The following is a 16,011-nucleotide window of genomic DNA, read 5'->3' as shown; positions in this document are numbered from 1 at the left end:
TTAAGTTAAACTTTTCTCAACTGTACGAGCTAATATTTAGGTCTGTTACTGGCCAAGCCAAATCCAAATATAATTACACCAAAGTCCTTGCCTCAAGGAGTTCCCTGTGGTGGTCCTATGGCTCAGGAGGTGCCACTAGGAAATCCAAGTGGGCAGAGTGTGCCACTGAAGGGCACAGGTCCACAAAGGAGAAGCTGGTACAGGACCCCCAAACTCAGGATGAGGGATGGACACTTGAGACTGGTGGAGACTGTGGCAAATCAGAGAGCCCGTGTTCCATCCAAAGAGGTCCAGCCAAATGCTGCCATGTGGAGATGTGGACCCAGCGGCCCCGTGTTCCATTCTGCTAGAGAGAGAGGAACTCTAGATTTTTATGTGAAATCTCTGAATTATTCAACTGTTGGCAATTAAACAAAAAATGTAACTGATATATCAATAGGGCAAATATAGCATATATTATCAACTAGCTGGAGTCCATAGACTGAGAGTCTGTAATTTGTGCCTTAGGAATCAGCTATAACACTGCTCCCTAATGACAACAATGGTCAAAGCTGGCATCTGCTTACTGGGCACATGGCATGTGCAAGGCCCTATATGAAGCACCTCACAGTGGTCATCTTCTTGCACCCTGTCGAACCCAGAGAGGAAAATACTGCTCTCCCTGCAGGGTATGGAGGCGAACACAGGTCCAGGCCCCCACAGTCACTTCATAGGCATGATCCCAGACAGGTCCCCTTCCACATCTGAAAAGTGCTCCCTTGAAAACTTCCTGGGCCCCCTAGAACTCAGGCTCTTCTGCCTCCAAGTCGCCACATGAGATGTCCATAAATTCTGCCCCTTTTCCTTCCTGAGCCCGACGTGTGCAGCCACAGGTCTGGTGCAGTGATGGTTATAGGCCTTGATCCTAGGCACTGAACCTGTTAGGAGCCGGGGAAGCCCAGTGGCACCAGTGCAGCTGATGATTCCCCTGAGAGTGCAAGGAGTGAAGGGAACTTCACTGGCCATGCAGGGCTTTCCCAAGGTAAACAGAGAATTGCCAAGAGCCTTAGGAAAACAGGGCCACTGGGAGCATGGATTTCCCTTTTCCATCATCCCTCATGCTCCATTTCAGGCCAGCAAGGCTTTCACCACAGAACCACCCACTCCACAGTCACCAACTCCATCATCACTGCCTCCCACCGCCACCACCAACCATCCCCTACCAGCCACCATTGTCCCCTTTAGAACCACAGTCAGCCACAGAGCCAGCTCTCCATGGCCACTGACAAGTCTCTCCTCCCCACACAGCCATCAACACCACCCTTGGTACCCATCACGGCCTGCACACTAGCATCACATCTGCCACCTCCCCGTTCTCTCCATCACAGCTACAGACATTAGCCCCATGAGCTGACACTGTTCCCCACCACCATTCCCCCATTACTGCTGTTACCACTAGCACCAAACAGCCAGGGACCTTATCCCCATTATAAGCCAAATGCCAGCTCTGTCATTGCCATCAATCTATGCAAACAGTCACCATGACATGGTCCTCCTGACTACCACCTTCAAGAGTATTTTCAAAACCCAGCTGCAAGTGAAAAGTTTATCGAGGTAACTTTTTCTAGCTGCTCTGACAACCAATACACCCTGCTTGCCCAAAGGGAGGTTTGGTCCCCCTGACACCTTGGTGTGATCAGCGGTTCACAAGGAGGCCTTCCACAGGACTCCTGCCTCCTACTCAGCCCATTCTCTCAGGCCTGCTCTCTCTAGAGCCTTCTGCTGGGCTCCTGACTTCTTCTGGCCACTGGGTAAGCAGGGACAGCACAGACAAATGTCCACATGCTCAGGGCTAGGACTAGAAATGTACAGATGACCCTCACAAGCAATCATTGTCTCAAACCCAGTCTCGGGCGCCACAGCTGCAGGGGAGGCCGGGAAACATGGTCTTCCAGTGCGCCCAGTAACAGGCAGCAGGGGGGCATGTAGCAATGGTCGGCCCCCGGGGGTCTCTGCTAAGGTAATATGTGCCTCGTCAGAAACAGGACATGCCATAGCAAGGGCATTTGTGAAGAAATGGGCACTCTTAGGGGTCACATGCTGAGTCATGTCCCTGAGACATAGCAGACCCAGTTCCTAACACTGTCCATCTCGTGTGTTTTGCACACACACTTACCCACACCTCCTGTGAGCAAAAATGAGTGCACACACAGACACGCACACACACACAGTCTTCCAAGGACTCCATGCTGACCCAGACAGGATCCCCACGGGTCCCAACACTGGCAATGTCTCATTAAACTAGATGAGAGCAAATTCTGTTTTGGGGCAAACATGCAGGGCAGCCCCTGTGTGTGCCTGAGGGCAAAGAGCAGGAGGCAGGCGGCTCTGTCCTGACTCAGCTCCGCCCAACTTGGGGACCAGTCTGGGGCCTGGGAACCTCCTAAGAACAGAGTCTAACTTGACAGACACCCCAGCCTCTGACTGTCACTTTCCTAAATGGCTCTGGAGCTGGCATCCTCATTTTAAACCACTCTCCATAATAAGCAGTGATGACACCACTTCAGGCTTCAGGAAATATCTCACAACCTTGGGAAAGTTTTATTTTTTAGGTAGGTGTCTAATAAAGTGGGCAAAATAAAGAGACAGAGCTAAACTATAGTACTTTTTAATTACAAATTTTAAAACGGTACACCCTCTACTGATTCCAGTGGCCACTGCTATCACTTTGATGTGGACTCTTCTGGACATTTTCATGCAGTTATAAATATGTGTATGTACCACCAAAAATATGGTCATCTTATGGCAGGTTTCTACAGAAATCACACATTTATGTAATATTCTGTAGCTGGCTTTCTTTCCCATGGCCATGTAATTTAGAGATCCATCTGTCTATCTGAGCCACCTCTCAACCTCCCGCCCTCCCTCTTTCTACCACAGGATCAGCACAGTATTTCACAGCATCATGTCCTGCAGTTTATTTATCCTTTGTTGACAAAGATGTAATTGCTCCGATGCTCTCCATTACCAACAGTACTGAAGGGAACAACCTGTGCACCTGTGTGAATATTTTGCTACACCACTAGTTCTCAAAGTTGGTTCCAGGAACCCCCAGGGTCCCTGAAACTCTTTCGGGGGTCTACAAGTTTAAAACTATACTCATAGGACCGGGAGCAAGGTGGCTATGGCATAAAAGGAGGCTGTGTGCCCTTCTCCCAGCCACGGACTGGATTTCCAGCTAAAATCTGTGCGGTCAGCTTGAAAAAGAGAAGTGTAACTCATTGGACATATTTCGTCTAAGGAGCACTGAAGAAAGAACGGAGAAAGTGGAAAGAGAAGGGGAGTCTTGGAGAGGGGGAGCCGCCCTGCCGTTGATGCTTGGCTGAGAGGCCCCAGTGATATGGGGTGCAAAGCTCCCTCCCCTTGGAAGTGTGGGGTCACATCCCCACGCAGGGCTCCCAAACCCAGAGCAGCAGAGACTAGAAGGAGGGCCCCGAGGCATTGAGAGAGTGACCTGGGGACCTGTCTGTCTGGGCGGCCTGGTCCTTTCCTTCCCGGGAGGGAGTGCGCGGACTGAAGGCCGTCCCCGGGGAGAGTCTCGCCCTGGGTGCTGGCTGCTAGAAAAGCTGCGCTGCCGTCTTGGGGTCTGAAGAAAGAGGGGGGCTGACGGCTGCACCCAGAGGAACTCTATGAGACCCTCTGCGTTCCCGAAAGGCAATGTGCAGAGCCCCAGACACCGACTAAACCGTGTTACCTGAGGAAGGTGGAGGGATTATCCCACCTCTAGTGCAGGATTGAAGCCCCTTGCCCCACCTCTGGAGCACAGGGACTGATCCTGCCTGTGGAGGGGGTGCAGGGAAGGTGGGGGATTTTTGACTCTCACTGAAGAGAGTTGGAAGTGAGAGCAGAGCAGAGACTCTGGGTCCCAGCTTCACTGTCACCAGCCAGCAGAGAGATCAGAGTCCTGCCTGGGATGATTTTATAACCCCTTCTGCTTGCATCTGTGGCTCAAGGGTGCTGGATCCTCAGAGAGCAAGGGTGTGTTTTTTATTTTGTGTTGTTTCAGGCACCCCCCAGCATCCCTCAGGAAGGCTTATATTGGAGAGACAGATGAGTGAGAGTGGGCTTTGGGCCTGATTCTTGGGGGCCAGATCCTTGTGTCCTGTGAGTTCAGCCAGCCAGTGCCAGGAAGGAGGGGTGGAGCATGTCTCCACCTCCTGCAGGCTGGGACACCACCCCCAATAGGAAAGAGTTTGGATCAGCTCTCTGAAGCCCCAGACACCGCGAGGGGCACAGACTGTGGGGGTCAGGAGAAGAGCTCAGAGCAGGGAATTTCAAGAGTAAGACCCTCACAGGCTGTTGTCTGGGACCAGAAGGGCCGCAGAACCTCCTGCGGGCTGGGCAGGCACTGTTCTCAACCAGAATCTCTTTGGATCAGTCCCACCAAGCCCAGGGCAACTGAAGCTTTTCCAGAAAAGGCAGGAGGCTGGATGCAAGCCGCCCCCGCACCAGGCCGCCTCAGGGGAACTGGATTGGACCATAAACTGGACACTGAGCAGTTGCTCTTCGAAGTGCAGATTAATTACCCCTGGGGCCCTCTGGCCCCAGCTGGGCTGCCTGGCTCCATCCAGAAGGCTCATCGGAAGGCACTGCAGGCCCAGGCCACCTCCAGGGCAGGCGGCTGAGGGGGGAGGCGACCTCAGAGAGCCTCAGACCCGCCTCAGCTACTGTGGGACACCCCGAGTCAGCCTACACAGCTGGGGACATTAGCTGAGAACAGCACCCCGGCACGAAGCCTGAAATCAGCGCACAAAGCAAGGAGCCTCGCGCAGCAGGATCTGCCCAGATGACCTTTCCTGGGCTGTTTTGCTGCTGTTCTGTTCCAGTACTTTCCTCTGTATCGCGCCGGCAGCCTTCTCACTGGTCCTGCTTTTGCTCTTTTCTCCCTGTTCCTTTCCCGTCTCCTGCCGCCCCGTCCTCATCTTACTCCATCCTTTCCTTCCTTTCCCTTTTCCATTCTTTCTCTCACTTTTGCTTTCTCTCTCTTCCTTTTACCTCTGCATAACTTTTTTTAGTAGGAAAATTATAGGCCAGTCTCCCTGATGAATAAAGATGCTAAAATCTCAACAAAACATTAGCAAATAATATCCAGAAAGAAATTAATAAGATCATACAACATGGCCAAGAGGGATTTATTCCGGGGATGCACGAATAGTACGATATTAACAAGTCAGCAAACGTGATGCATCACGTTAAGAAAATGAAGGGTAGAAATCACACGTTCATATCAATAGATGCAGAAAGAGCATTCGATAAAACCCAGCACCCATTTTTTATATAAATGTTTAGTAATCTGGGAATAGAGGGATCAGACCGCAGCATAATAAAGGCCATATATGGCAAACCCACAGCCAACATCATAATCAATGAGCAAAAACGAAAAGCATTTCCCCTAAGAACAGGAACAAGACAGGGGTGTCCGCTTTCAACACTTATTCACCATGGCACTGGAAGTGCTAGCCACAGCCATCAGACAAGAAAAAACAATAAACGCATCCAAACTGGAAAGGAGGAAGTGAAACTCTCACTATTTGCAGATGACATGATATTGTACATAAAAACATACAGAATCCACCTGAAAAGTAACAGAGTAAATGAATGAATTTGGGAAAGTAGGAGAATACAAAAGCAACATCCAGAAATCGGTAGCGTTTTTATACACCAATAACAATCTCTCTGAAAGAGAAACCAAAAAAGAAATCTCTTTTACCACTGCAACAACAATAATAACAACAAGGTGCCTAGGAATAAACTTACCCAAGGCAGTAAAACACCTGTACTCAGAACACTATAGGACAGTGATGAGAGGAAAAGGGAGACAGAAACACGTGGGAGCAAGTTCCGTGATCACGGATTGGAAGAATTAACATCATTAAAATCTCCACACTACCCAAAGCAACCTGTAGAGTCAACTCAATCCCTATGAAAATAGCAGTGGCATATTTCACAGATCTAGAACAAATATTTCAAACACTTATATGGAACCAAAAAATACCCCGAATAGCCTGAGCAATCTTGAGAAAGTAAAACAATTTGGAAGTATCAAACTACCTGATACCAAACTATACTACACGGCCACTATAGTGAAAACAGCCTGGCCCTGGCATTAGAACAGGCATATAGATCAATCAAACAGACGAGAGCCCAGAAACAAACCCACACCTTTATAGCCAATTACTCTTTCACAAAATGGGCAATAACATACAAAAGAGTCAGGACAGTCTCTTCAAAAAATGGTGTTGGAAAATTGGAGAGTTATATATATTTAAAAAAAAAGATACTAGACCATCCATTTACGCCTTACATTGGAATAAACTCAAAATGCATAAAAATGTAAATGTCAGTTGATGAACCATAAAATTCCTAGAAGAAAACATAGGCAGTAAAAACGGAGACATCTCTCGTAAGAATATTTTTGTAGGTATATCTTCTTGAGCAAAAGAAACACAGGAAAAAATAAACCAATGGGACCACATCAAAATAAAAAGCTTTTACAGAGCAAAAGAAACCATCAACAAAATGAAAAGGCAACACATTGCACAGGAGAATATACTCACCAATGATACTTGTGATAAAAGGTTAATTTCTAAAATATATTAAAAATGTATACTACTCAATAACAAAAAGACAACTAACCCAATTTAAAAAATGGACACATGTTCAGACGGCCTGGTTCAAGGGTGAGCATCAACCTGTGGTCCAGGAGCTCGCTGTTCGATTCCCAATCATGGCAAATGCGGGGGTTGCGGGCTCGACCCGCAGTGGGGAGCGTGCAGGAGGCAGCTGATCAACAACGACTCTCCCATCATTGATGTTTCTCTCTTTCCCTGTGCTTTCCTCTCTCTCTGAAATCAATAAAGATATATTTTTTTTAAAAAGAAATCAAAAATTGAAAAGGCAACCCATTGCACCAATGATACTTTTGATAAAAGGTTAATTTATAAAATATATTTAAAATGTACACTACTGAACACCAGGAAGACAAACAACCCAATTTAAAAAATGGACACATACTCACCGGCTTGGCTCAGTGGTTCAGCATCAGCCTATGGTCCAGGAGCTCGCTGTTCGATTCCCGCTCAGGGCACATGCCCGGGTCGTGGGCTTGATCCCAAGCAGGGGACGTGCAGCAGGCGGACAACCAATGACTCTGTCATCACTGATTTTTCTTCCTCTATCTTTTTCTCTCTTCCTCTCTCTGAAATCCTGGCTCTAGCCCTAACCATAACACTATAGCTAGTTCTCATTTTAACCCTAACTCTAGCCTTACCCGTAAACTTAACCCGAAACTTAGACCTAGCCCTAGGCCTACAACTAACTTTAACCCTAAACCTAACCATAACCTAGCTTTAACACTAGCCCTAACTTTAGCCCTAACCCTAAACATAGTCCCAAACCGAACACTAACCCCAATCCTAAACCTAAGCCCAGTTCTAGCCCTAGTCCTATCTTGAGCCCTAATCCTAACCTAACCTTTAGACCAAGACCTAAACCTAAACCTAGCCCTCGTTTTTGCCATAACTCTAACTGTAAACTTAGCCCTAACCTTAACACTAACCCTAACAAAAGCCCTAGCCCTAGCCCTAACCCTAATTCTAAACTTAGCCCTAGAACAAGCCCTACCTCTAGACCTAACCCTAATCCTAAAGCTTCCCCTGCAAGGAGTCCTAAACCTACATTTAACCATAACCCTAATGCTAATTGTAGCCTTATCAATAACCCTAACCACATGCATAGCCATAACCCTAGCCCAAACCATAACCCTGATGGTAACTCGAAACCTAACCCTAGAGCTACTCCTAAGCATGACCCAACCTTAACCCTACCCATACTCCTAACACTAAACCAAACCAAACCAAACTTTAACCATAGCCCTAAAGCTAACCCTAACCCTAACCTTGTATCCAATTCTTGTCCTACATTCGGCACCAGTCCTAGCTGAAAACTGATTCTAGACCTAACTGTGGCCTTGGGCCTAATCCTAACACTCTTCCTAAGCCTAACCTGAATATTAAACCTAATTCTAAGGCTAACCCTAGCCCGGACCCTAAACCAAATCCCAAACCTAACTCTAAATTGATCCCTGCATCTAAAACTCATCATAAATTAACCATAACCCTAGACCTAGACTTAGGCCTAGTCCTAATTCTAACCAAAACCCTAATCCTAAAGCTAGCTTCAATCCTAACCCTAACACTAGCTCTAGCCCTATCTTAATACCTAACCCTAACCCTAAATCTAGGCCTACATCGAATCCTAAGCCTGACCCTAACCCTAATTCTAACCCCAATGCTAGTACTAAACCCCAAAACTAATTCTAAAACTAGTTCTGGCACATGCCCCAGCTCGAAAGGGAAACCTAACCACAACATTAGCCTTAGCACTAGCCCTAAACCTAAACAAAAGTTACCCTAATGCTAATAACACCAAATCTAGCCCTAGCGAAACACTCAAACCTAACCCTAAATGGAACCCTAATTCTAGCAATAGACCTATCTCTAACTTTAACACTAAATTGAACCCCAAACCTAGCCTTCTTCTTAAAACTAAACTAACCTAACCCAATCCCAAATGTGGGGAACCGCTGTGGCCCCAGGCACGGAGGAGCTGCCTGGGTGAGCTGCAGAGGTGCTCTCATGCTCCCTGACCCAGTCCTTGAGGCACCAAAGCAATACTAATTTAGCTTGCGGCCATAAATTCTAGAAAGGCTAATTAGGAAGCTGGCCCCGGCCTGAAGGGTTAAGGGATAGTTAAGCCACATACCAAGCCAAGGACTCAATCCTCCCCAAAAGTTCCCATTAGAAGCAGAGAGAAAGATAGTTTCCAAGGTCTGAGCTCCTGCAGGAGGCAGGGTGTTTACTCTGAAAAAGCATTCGTAGGAGCTTGGAGGAATTACTTTGTATCTTAGCCTTCTTCTTATAACTAAACCCAACCTAACCCAATCCCACAATGTCATGGTAAACTTTAACCTTACCTCCAAATCTAACCCTAAACTGAAACATAATTTTAGCTCTAACTATATCCTTAACACTAAAACGAAACCTAATCCTACCCTAGATTTACCCTAATCCTAAACCTAACCATACTTTTAAAACTAGCCTCAGCTCTAGCCTTAATTTAACACTAACCTTAGCCCTAGAGTCAGCCCTAACCCTGATTCAAACCCTAAGCCTAACCATGAACTTAACCATAGCTTTGATTGAAAATATACCCTTCCACCAATGGTAAAATTGACATTAGCCATAGGCCTAGTCCTAAGGCTAACACTAAACCTAGCTCTAATTCTAACTCTAGCCCTAGCCCTAACTCGAACTTTAAACTTAGCCCTAGAACGAAACCTAGCTCGAACCCTAACTATAACACTAGCCCTAACTCTCAGCATAGCCCTAACCTTAACCCTAACACTAGCCCTAGCCCTACCCTTTTTCCTAGTGCTAATATTAACTTTAACCCAATCCTTACCGTAAACTTAACTGTAAAATTCACCCTAACCCTCACCCTAACACTAACCATAGCGATAAGTTTAGCCTTAAACTTAACCCTAAACCTTGTCCCAGCCCTCTCCCTAACCCTAATCCTAACCCGGGCCCGAGTCCTAATACAAAAGGCAACAACAAACCTACCAACCGAACCAACCAAAAACTTAGCCTTAGTTTATCCCATACCTAACCCTAACCGTAATTTACGCATAACCATAACCATAACCTAAACTTAACCCGAACCCCAGCCCTAGCCTTTTCTCTAACCCAAACCCTAACCATAACCCTAAACCAAACCTTAACCCTAAAACCTACACCTAACTCTAAGCCTAACCCGAACCCTACCCCGAGCAACAATAACAACCATGGTTCTGGCCTCACCTGTTCAAGGCCTGCAGGCAGCTCCAGTTGGGGCACCGGCCTGGCCGCAGTGTCTGTCCCGCCGTCAGAGCAGCCACCCAGGAAACCCGTGGGGGAGCCTGAGCTCTTCTCGCCCCGCTGGGTGGACAGCTCTGGGGCTGCCCAGACAGCACGCGTGGTGGTGCCAACAGTGAAGACGTCACGTTGTGGGAACCATTCTTGTCATTCAGACCGCGGGCGGCATATACTCTGGTGCTCACGGCGCTTCCAGAGGCCCCGTGGGCTCGGCAGCAATCACCGGGCACTGACGCGCCACACACGGGACACGGAGGAAAACCCTGCGGGGCGCTGTGCTGGCCGCGTCTTCCTGCCTGTGCGGGCCCTGCCCCGCCTGGGGCTTCTGCTCCTGCTCCCGGGCCCCCTGCCCAGGCTCTGCCAAGGCCGCCCCTTCTTCTCCTCTGGGTCTCTGCTGACATGTCAGGTCTTCAGTGAAGCTTCCCGGCCCCGCACACACAGGATGGGGCTGCGCCCAGAACCCCTGCCTTTCCCGCTCTGTTTCCTCAAGGGCTGGTTTCCTGAGCTGCCAGCCTGCGGGGGGTGAGAGGGGCACTGACCTCTCCCTGGGCCACCAGCACCTGGCACAGTGACTGGCACAGGGCAGGCGGGATCCAGGCTGCGGACGGGGCTGAGCTGGCGGGGCCCCCGGGGCGGTCTAGCCCTGCCCCCCGCCAGCCCAGCTCCCGCCGCGGTTCCTGAGCGGGGGCGCCCGGGCGGTGGGGAGACAGGAGCCGCGGGCTGGGGGCGCAGGGACTGGACCCAGACGGGGGGGGGGGGGGGGGGGGGGGGGCGAGACCCAGGCAGCAGGCCCAGCCCCGCCCGCGACATGGCCAGGCCCGCAGGGCGGTGCGGGGGCAGCGTCTCCCCGCCCCCGGGGCAGGGGCGCAGGCTCCGTCCTCCAGCTTGTTCCCGGGGTCAGAGCAGCTGCCCCAGAGGCCTTGGGAGGCGCGGCTTCCAGAAGGCTCCTGAGGGCCATTGCTCCCCCGGGGCCAGAGGGACCTGGGGTTTATGGCGCCCTGTTTCCTGGGAGTTTGGGCGGCGGGGAGGGGGGGAGGGGGCGGGGAGGGGGTCAGTGCTGGTTACCCCCCCACCCCCACCCCCGCTCTCAGCCTGCAGCAGGAGCACAGGCAACCCAACCGCAAGGGGGCTGGGCCCTGAGCCCCACTTGGACAGGGAAGGGGGTTTCTGAGCCCTGCTAGAGCCCCAGCCCTCCCCAGGCCCTGCCGGCCCTGCCCGGACCCTGCACCCCTGCAGGCTCCTGCACGACCCCCTGGGGTCCACTGTGCCCCCCTTACAGATGGGGAGGCCGGGGCTTCCAGGGCCCACTCTTTCCCCTCTACCCCCTGGAAAAGGTCAAGGAGGGAGAGAGAGAGAAGCCCGGGCAGTCTCCAGCCTCCAGACAGCCCCTGGCCTCTCTGTGCCCTGTGTGGGGACAGCACTGTGGGGACACATTCCAGCCTGGACCAGGGGGGCAGCTCCCTAAAGCTCCCAGGGCCCAGCTGCGCTGCTCTTGGCGTCACCTTCCTCTTTGGCCCCTTCTTCCTTCTTGTCCTTCCCTTTAGCCCCCCCTCAAAGGCGGGCTCCCCTTGCTGAGCGGGGGCCCTGTGAGGGCACATCCCTGAGTTTCCAGGGACTTGGCAGGCCAGGCGTTAAACGCAGCCGCCGTCAACAGTGAACTGTGCAGCCCCGCGATCACATGATTGACAGCAAACACCTGCCGCCTGGAATTATGCTCCTTACCTATGCTCTTGGGGCTGTTTCTACCCATTGCATCTGCAGGGAGGGGATATTATAGAGCAGGTGACGCCACACAGCTCTTCCCATGGCTGTGGGGAGTGACACCATGTTGGCAGCTTGAAATGGGCCGTGGTGAGAATATTGACAGCACAGGAACTGGCAAATGTACCAAATCAGGGCTTGATTTGTTTTCCGCAGCGCCTGCTGTCTCCAGACTTAAGACAGTGATGGGGAAGATGTTAATAGCAGAGGTTAAACTTAAGAGTGTGTCTTGGGTGAATATTATGGTATGTAAATTGTGTCTGTTTTAAAAAACTGCCTGCAGCCATTACAATGTGAACACATTACAGGAAACTGAGGAATGCCATCTGGCATTCAGAAAACGAGCACCTGATAAGGAGCCACTCGCATCGTTAACGAGGGACTGACGTTCTCACAAACATCTTCAGCTTGTTTTCCTTGATAACACAAGGAGAACATCACCCGACATTCCCGTTGGAGCTACACTCATCCGTCAGCTGAGGGCAAGCATAGGCGGCTATAAATACACCAGTTTGGCCAAATGCAAGGAGCGCTTCCTGAGGATCCATTGCTGTGCATAGACATGTATATGTGCATGTGTAGGTGCATGTGAATATGTATGCATGTGTACCTGTGTACGTACGTATGCATACATGGAAATACATTCCCTCCTGTGCCGCTGGCTGGTTGAGAAACATTTGGCTGGGTGCTTCCCAGGGTCCGTCCGACCTTTTCTAATATTCTCACTTGACTGTTCTGCCCAGGGTGAGCCCCTCCTGTCCCACAGCTGACCCCAAATCTCCCTCCAGGCAAACCTCAGCCCTGAGCTGTGGGCATGAATACCCAGCTGTCGCTTGGATATTTCCCACCCAGCAGGTCGCACACCTCCCAGGCCAGTGCAGAGAGGGGGGGCCCTGGAGCTCAGCAGAGTCATGATTTGGGGGCCCCCTCAGCAACAGGACCCGTGATACTGCTCAGGGGACCATCACCTGGCCTGGCTGGGTGTGTGAGCAAGATGTCAGGGTTGGAACCAGCTGATGCAGTAATGGATAGGACACAGTGGGAGAGCGATGCCAAACATGGTCTGAATGGAAGGGGACAGATGTGATGAGATGAGGGACACAGCGGCTTGGGTGGAGGGAGGATGGTGAACCTCGATTTTGAGTTGGAGGTGTCTTTGGGACATCCAAGCTGGAAACAGATCTGGAGATTCCCGAGGAGAGGCTGGGGCTAGAGGTGTTGGAATCTTCTGGGAAGGCTGCAATTAAAGCTCTGGGTGTGAGCCCGGCTGGCACGGTCAGTGCCTGGGCTTTGACCTATGAACCAGGTGTTCAGGGTTCAGTTCCCATCAGGGCACACGCCCCGGTTGTGGGCTCAACCCCAGAAGGGGGCGTGCAGCAGGCAGCTGATCAATGACTCTCTCGTCAGTGATGGATCTATGTCTCTCTCCCTCGCTCTTCCTCTCTCTGAAATCAATAAAAAACATCGATTGTTTAAAAGCAGTGGGCTTATTTGAGCTTGTCTGGGGTTGGAGGGGGGTGAGAGAGTGCAGGGTGCACCCCGACGTGAGCCATGTAGGGACCCTAGACCACAAAGGGATGGGTGTAGCTCGTGTGGAGGCTGAGGGAGGGGAATGTTCAGAAAGGAAGGTCACCCGGGGTGAACGCCTGACAGGCGTCATGGGGCTGAGAGGTTGTGTGAGGCAGGCAGAGCAGTTGACAAGCCCCTGCCAAGACGCAAGTCAGGCGAGGGGGGATGTCACCTAGGACAAGAACAGAAAGTTAAGATGACGTGGCAGGTTCCAGCCCATTCTCAGGATCAGGTGACATATCAAACGTGGGAAGTGGGGATAGGAGGGGTCAAGCCTCTACCACAGGCTCCTGTGCTTGACAGCTGCTGTCCTTGGATTAAGGGGGGAGCCCTGAGGAGCCAGGGGGAGGGGAGGAAGCCTGCAGTCCAGACAGGGGGCGTAACAGGCAGCGCACTTCAGGCCTGCAGCTCAGGAGAGGTCAGTGCTGGGGAGGAGGGTGGGGTCAGCCCTGAGGGGGGCATGGAGGGAGGTGCCTCAAAGGGGAACTCAGGAGTGAGCACACGAGCTTCCATGAGGGTTTGTGGGAGGAATGACTGACTGAGGGCCTGGCAAGTGTGAGCACTGGAGAGCTGTCCCACGGGGGAGAGAATCACGAGCCAGAGGCTGAGAGCTCCAAGGAGTGACTGGCCAGGGTCAGATCCTGCAAAAGCCAAGGGCCCAGGACACACGGCCTGCAGGTGCCGCTGCTCAGTTTGGCTCTAAGCATTGCGGGTGGCAGCTCCCACTGAGTGGTCGGCTAGGACAGGCTGCCGAACCTGGGGAACAGGGGACAGGAGGCTCGAGGACACACTTGTACAGAAGAGGTTTGGTGGGAAGGCAGGGCCATGGAGGCAGCAGCTGCACAGAAAACCATTAGAAGACTGGGTCAGGTGGGGACACTTCCATGCCTCCTTCCTGCCTCCCTCTCTCACCTTCCAGCCTCTAGTCTGAGGCCTCCAAGATCTAAACTCCAGATCGGGCTCTTCCTAGTGCAGTAGCCTTGGAAAAATCCAAAGGATCGCTGTAGGCTGAGCTCCTTTGTGATCTAAATCCCACATCAAAACGGGATTCAACTTATACAAACTTAACATAAATACAGGTCTGGAAAAAGCTGCTGCATGGTGAAGAGGAACCAGGCTTTCCCAGTCTCTGACCTCGTGGCAAAGGGAGCTGTGGATTCCAGGGGGGGGGACTGGGGGGCTAATGCAGGGAACCCCGAGGGGCCGGCGCTCTTCAAGGCTGCCAGGGAGGAGCGGTGAAGAAAACTAGGACTCAATTCTACTCCAGCTCATTTTATTGCAACCCCATCCCCGTGTCCAGAATCAATGGCTATTTAATACACATGCAAAGCACTCCTAAAATCGACCACGTGAACATGCCCATTTCTTTACCAGTATATGAACTCAAAAGGGAAAAATCTTTATAAGACCAAAATCAACAGGTTTAGTACATCCAGGAAGAGCATCTTTAGTAAACAACAGGAAAGAAAATGTGTCAGGAACCAGGCCAAATACACAGAACAGGACGTGAGACTCCCATTGGCCACGATGACTCCCAAGGGAACATCAATATAGGGTGACCCCAAAAAGGTAGACAGACGTGAGACTCCTGATGGAACATAAACATAAGGTATTTCCAAAATGATATACCCATGGCAGATTATTGATAGAACACAAATATAGGTGTCCCCAAAATGGTACACACACGGGAGATTCATGATAGAACTTAAATATAGGTGTTCCCAAAACCGTACACACAGGGGAGATTCACAGTGGAACATACGTATTGGGTGTCACCACAAACGTACACACAGGCTAGACTTCCAATGGAACATAAATTTAGGTGTCCCCAAAAAGGTACCAATAGGGGAGATACCCGATAGAAAATAAATATAAGAAGGTGTCAACCGAAAGGTACACCAGGGAAGACTCCTGATGGAACATCAATACAGGGGTCCCCAAAGAGGTACACACAGGTGAGACTTCTGGTGGTACATATATATTGGGTGGCCCCAAAAAGGGACACAAGGGGAGATTCCTGATGGAACACAAATACAGGGGGTCCCCAAAAAGGTACACAGAGGTGAGATTCTTGTTGTAACAAATACTGGGCTTCCCCAAAAAGCCACACAGAGGGGAGACTCCTGATGGAACATAAATATAGGGTTTTTCCAAAAAGGTACACACATGGGAGATTCGTGATAGAACATAAATATAGGTGTCCCCAAAAACGTACACACAGGGGAGATTATCGATGGAACGTATGTTTTGGGTGTCACCACACAGGTACACACAGGGTAGACTTCCAATGGAACATAAATTTAGGTGTCCCCAAACAGGTACCAATAGGGGAGATGCCCAACAGAACATAAATATAAGAAGGTGTCAACTGAAAGGCACACAAGGGAAGACTCCTGATGGAACATTTATACAGGGGTCCCCAAAAAGGTACACACAGGTGAGAATTCTGATGGAACGTAAATATTGGGTGGCCCCAAAAAGGGACACAAGGGGAGATTCCTGATGGAACATAAATACAGGGTGTTCCCCAAAAGTTACACACATTTTGACAGCTGATAACTCTTATTTTCACTCTCTTCAGGTTTAAGGAATTTGAAGCAATGGGTGAAGTCACACTAAGTTTTGAACAAAGAAAATGTATCCACTGGACTCTTTATGGGGATACGGAAAAGAAAGTCTACGGTACAAAAGCAACAACACTTGGGAACTGAGGGCAGCTACTGAAAGA

This window comes from Miniopterus natalensis, chromosome 7 (assembly GCF_054644295.1).
Source record: "Miniopterus natalensis isolate mMinNat1 chromosome 7, mMinNat1.hap1, whole genome shotgun sequence".
NCBI classification, from domain to species: Eukaryota; Metazoa; Chordata; class Mammalia; order Chiroptera; family Miniopteridae; genus Miniopterus; species Miniopterus natalensis.
The sequence above is the reverse complement of the archived record's forward strand: the minus strand, read 5'-3'. Positions refer to the sequence as shown.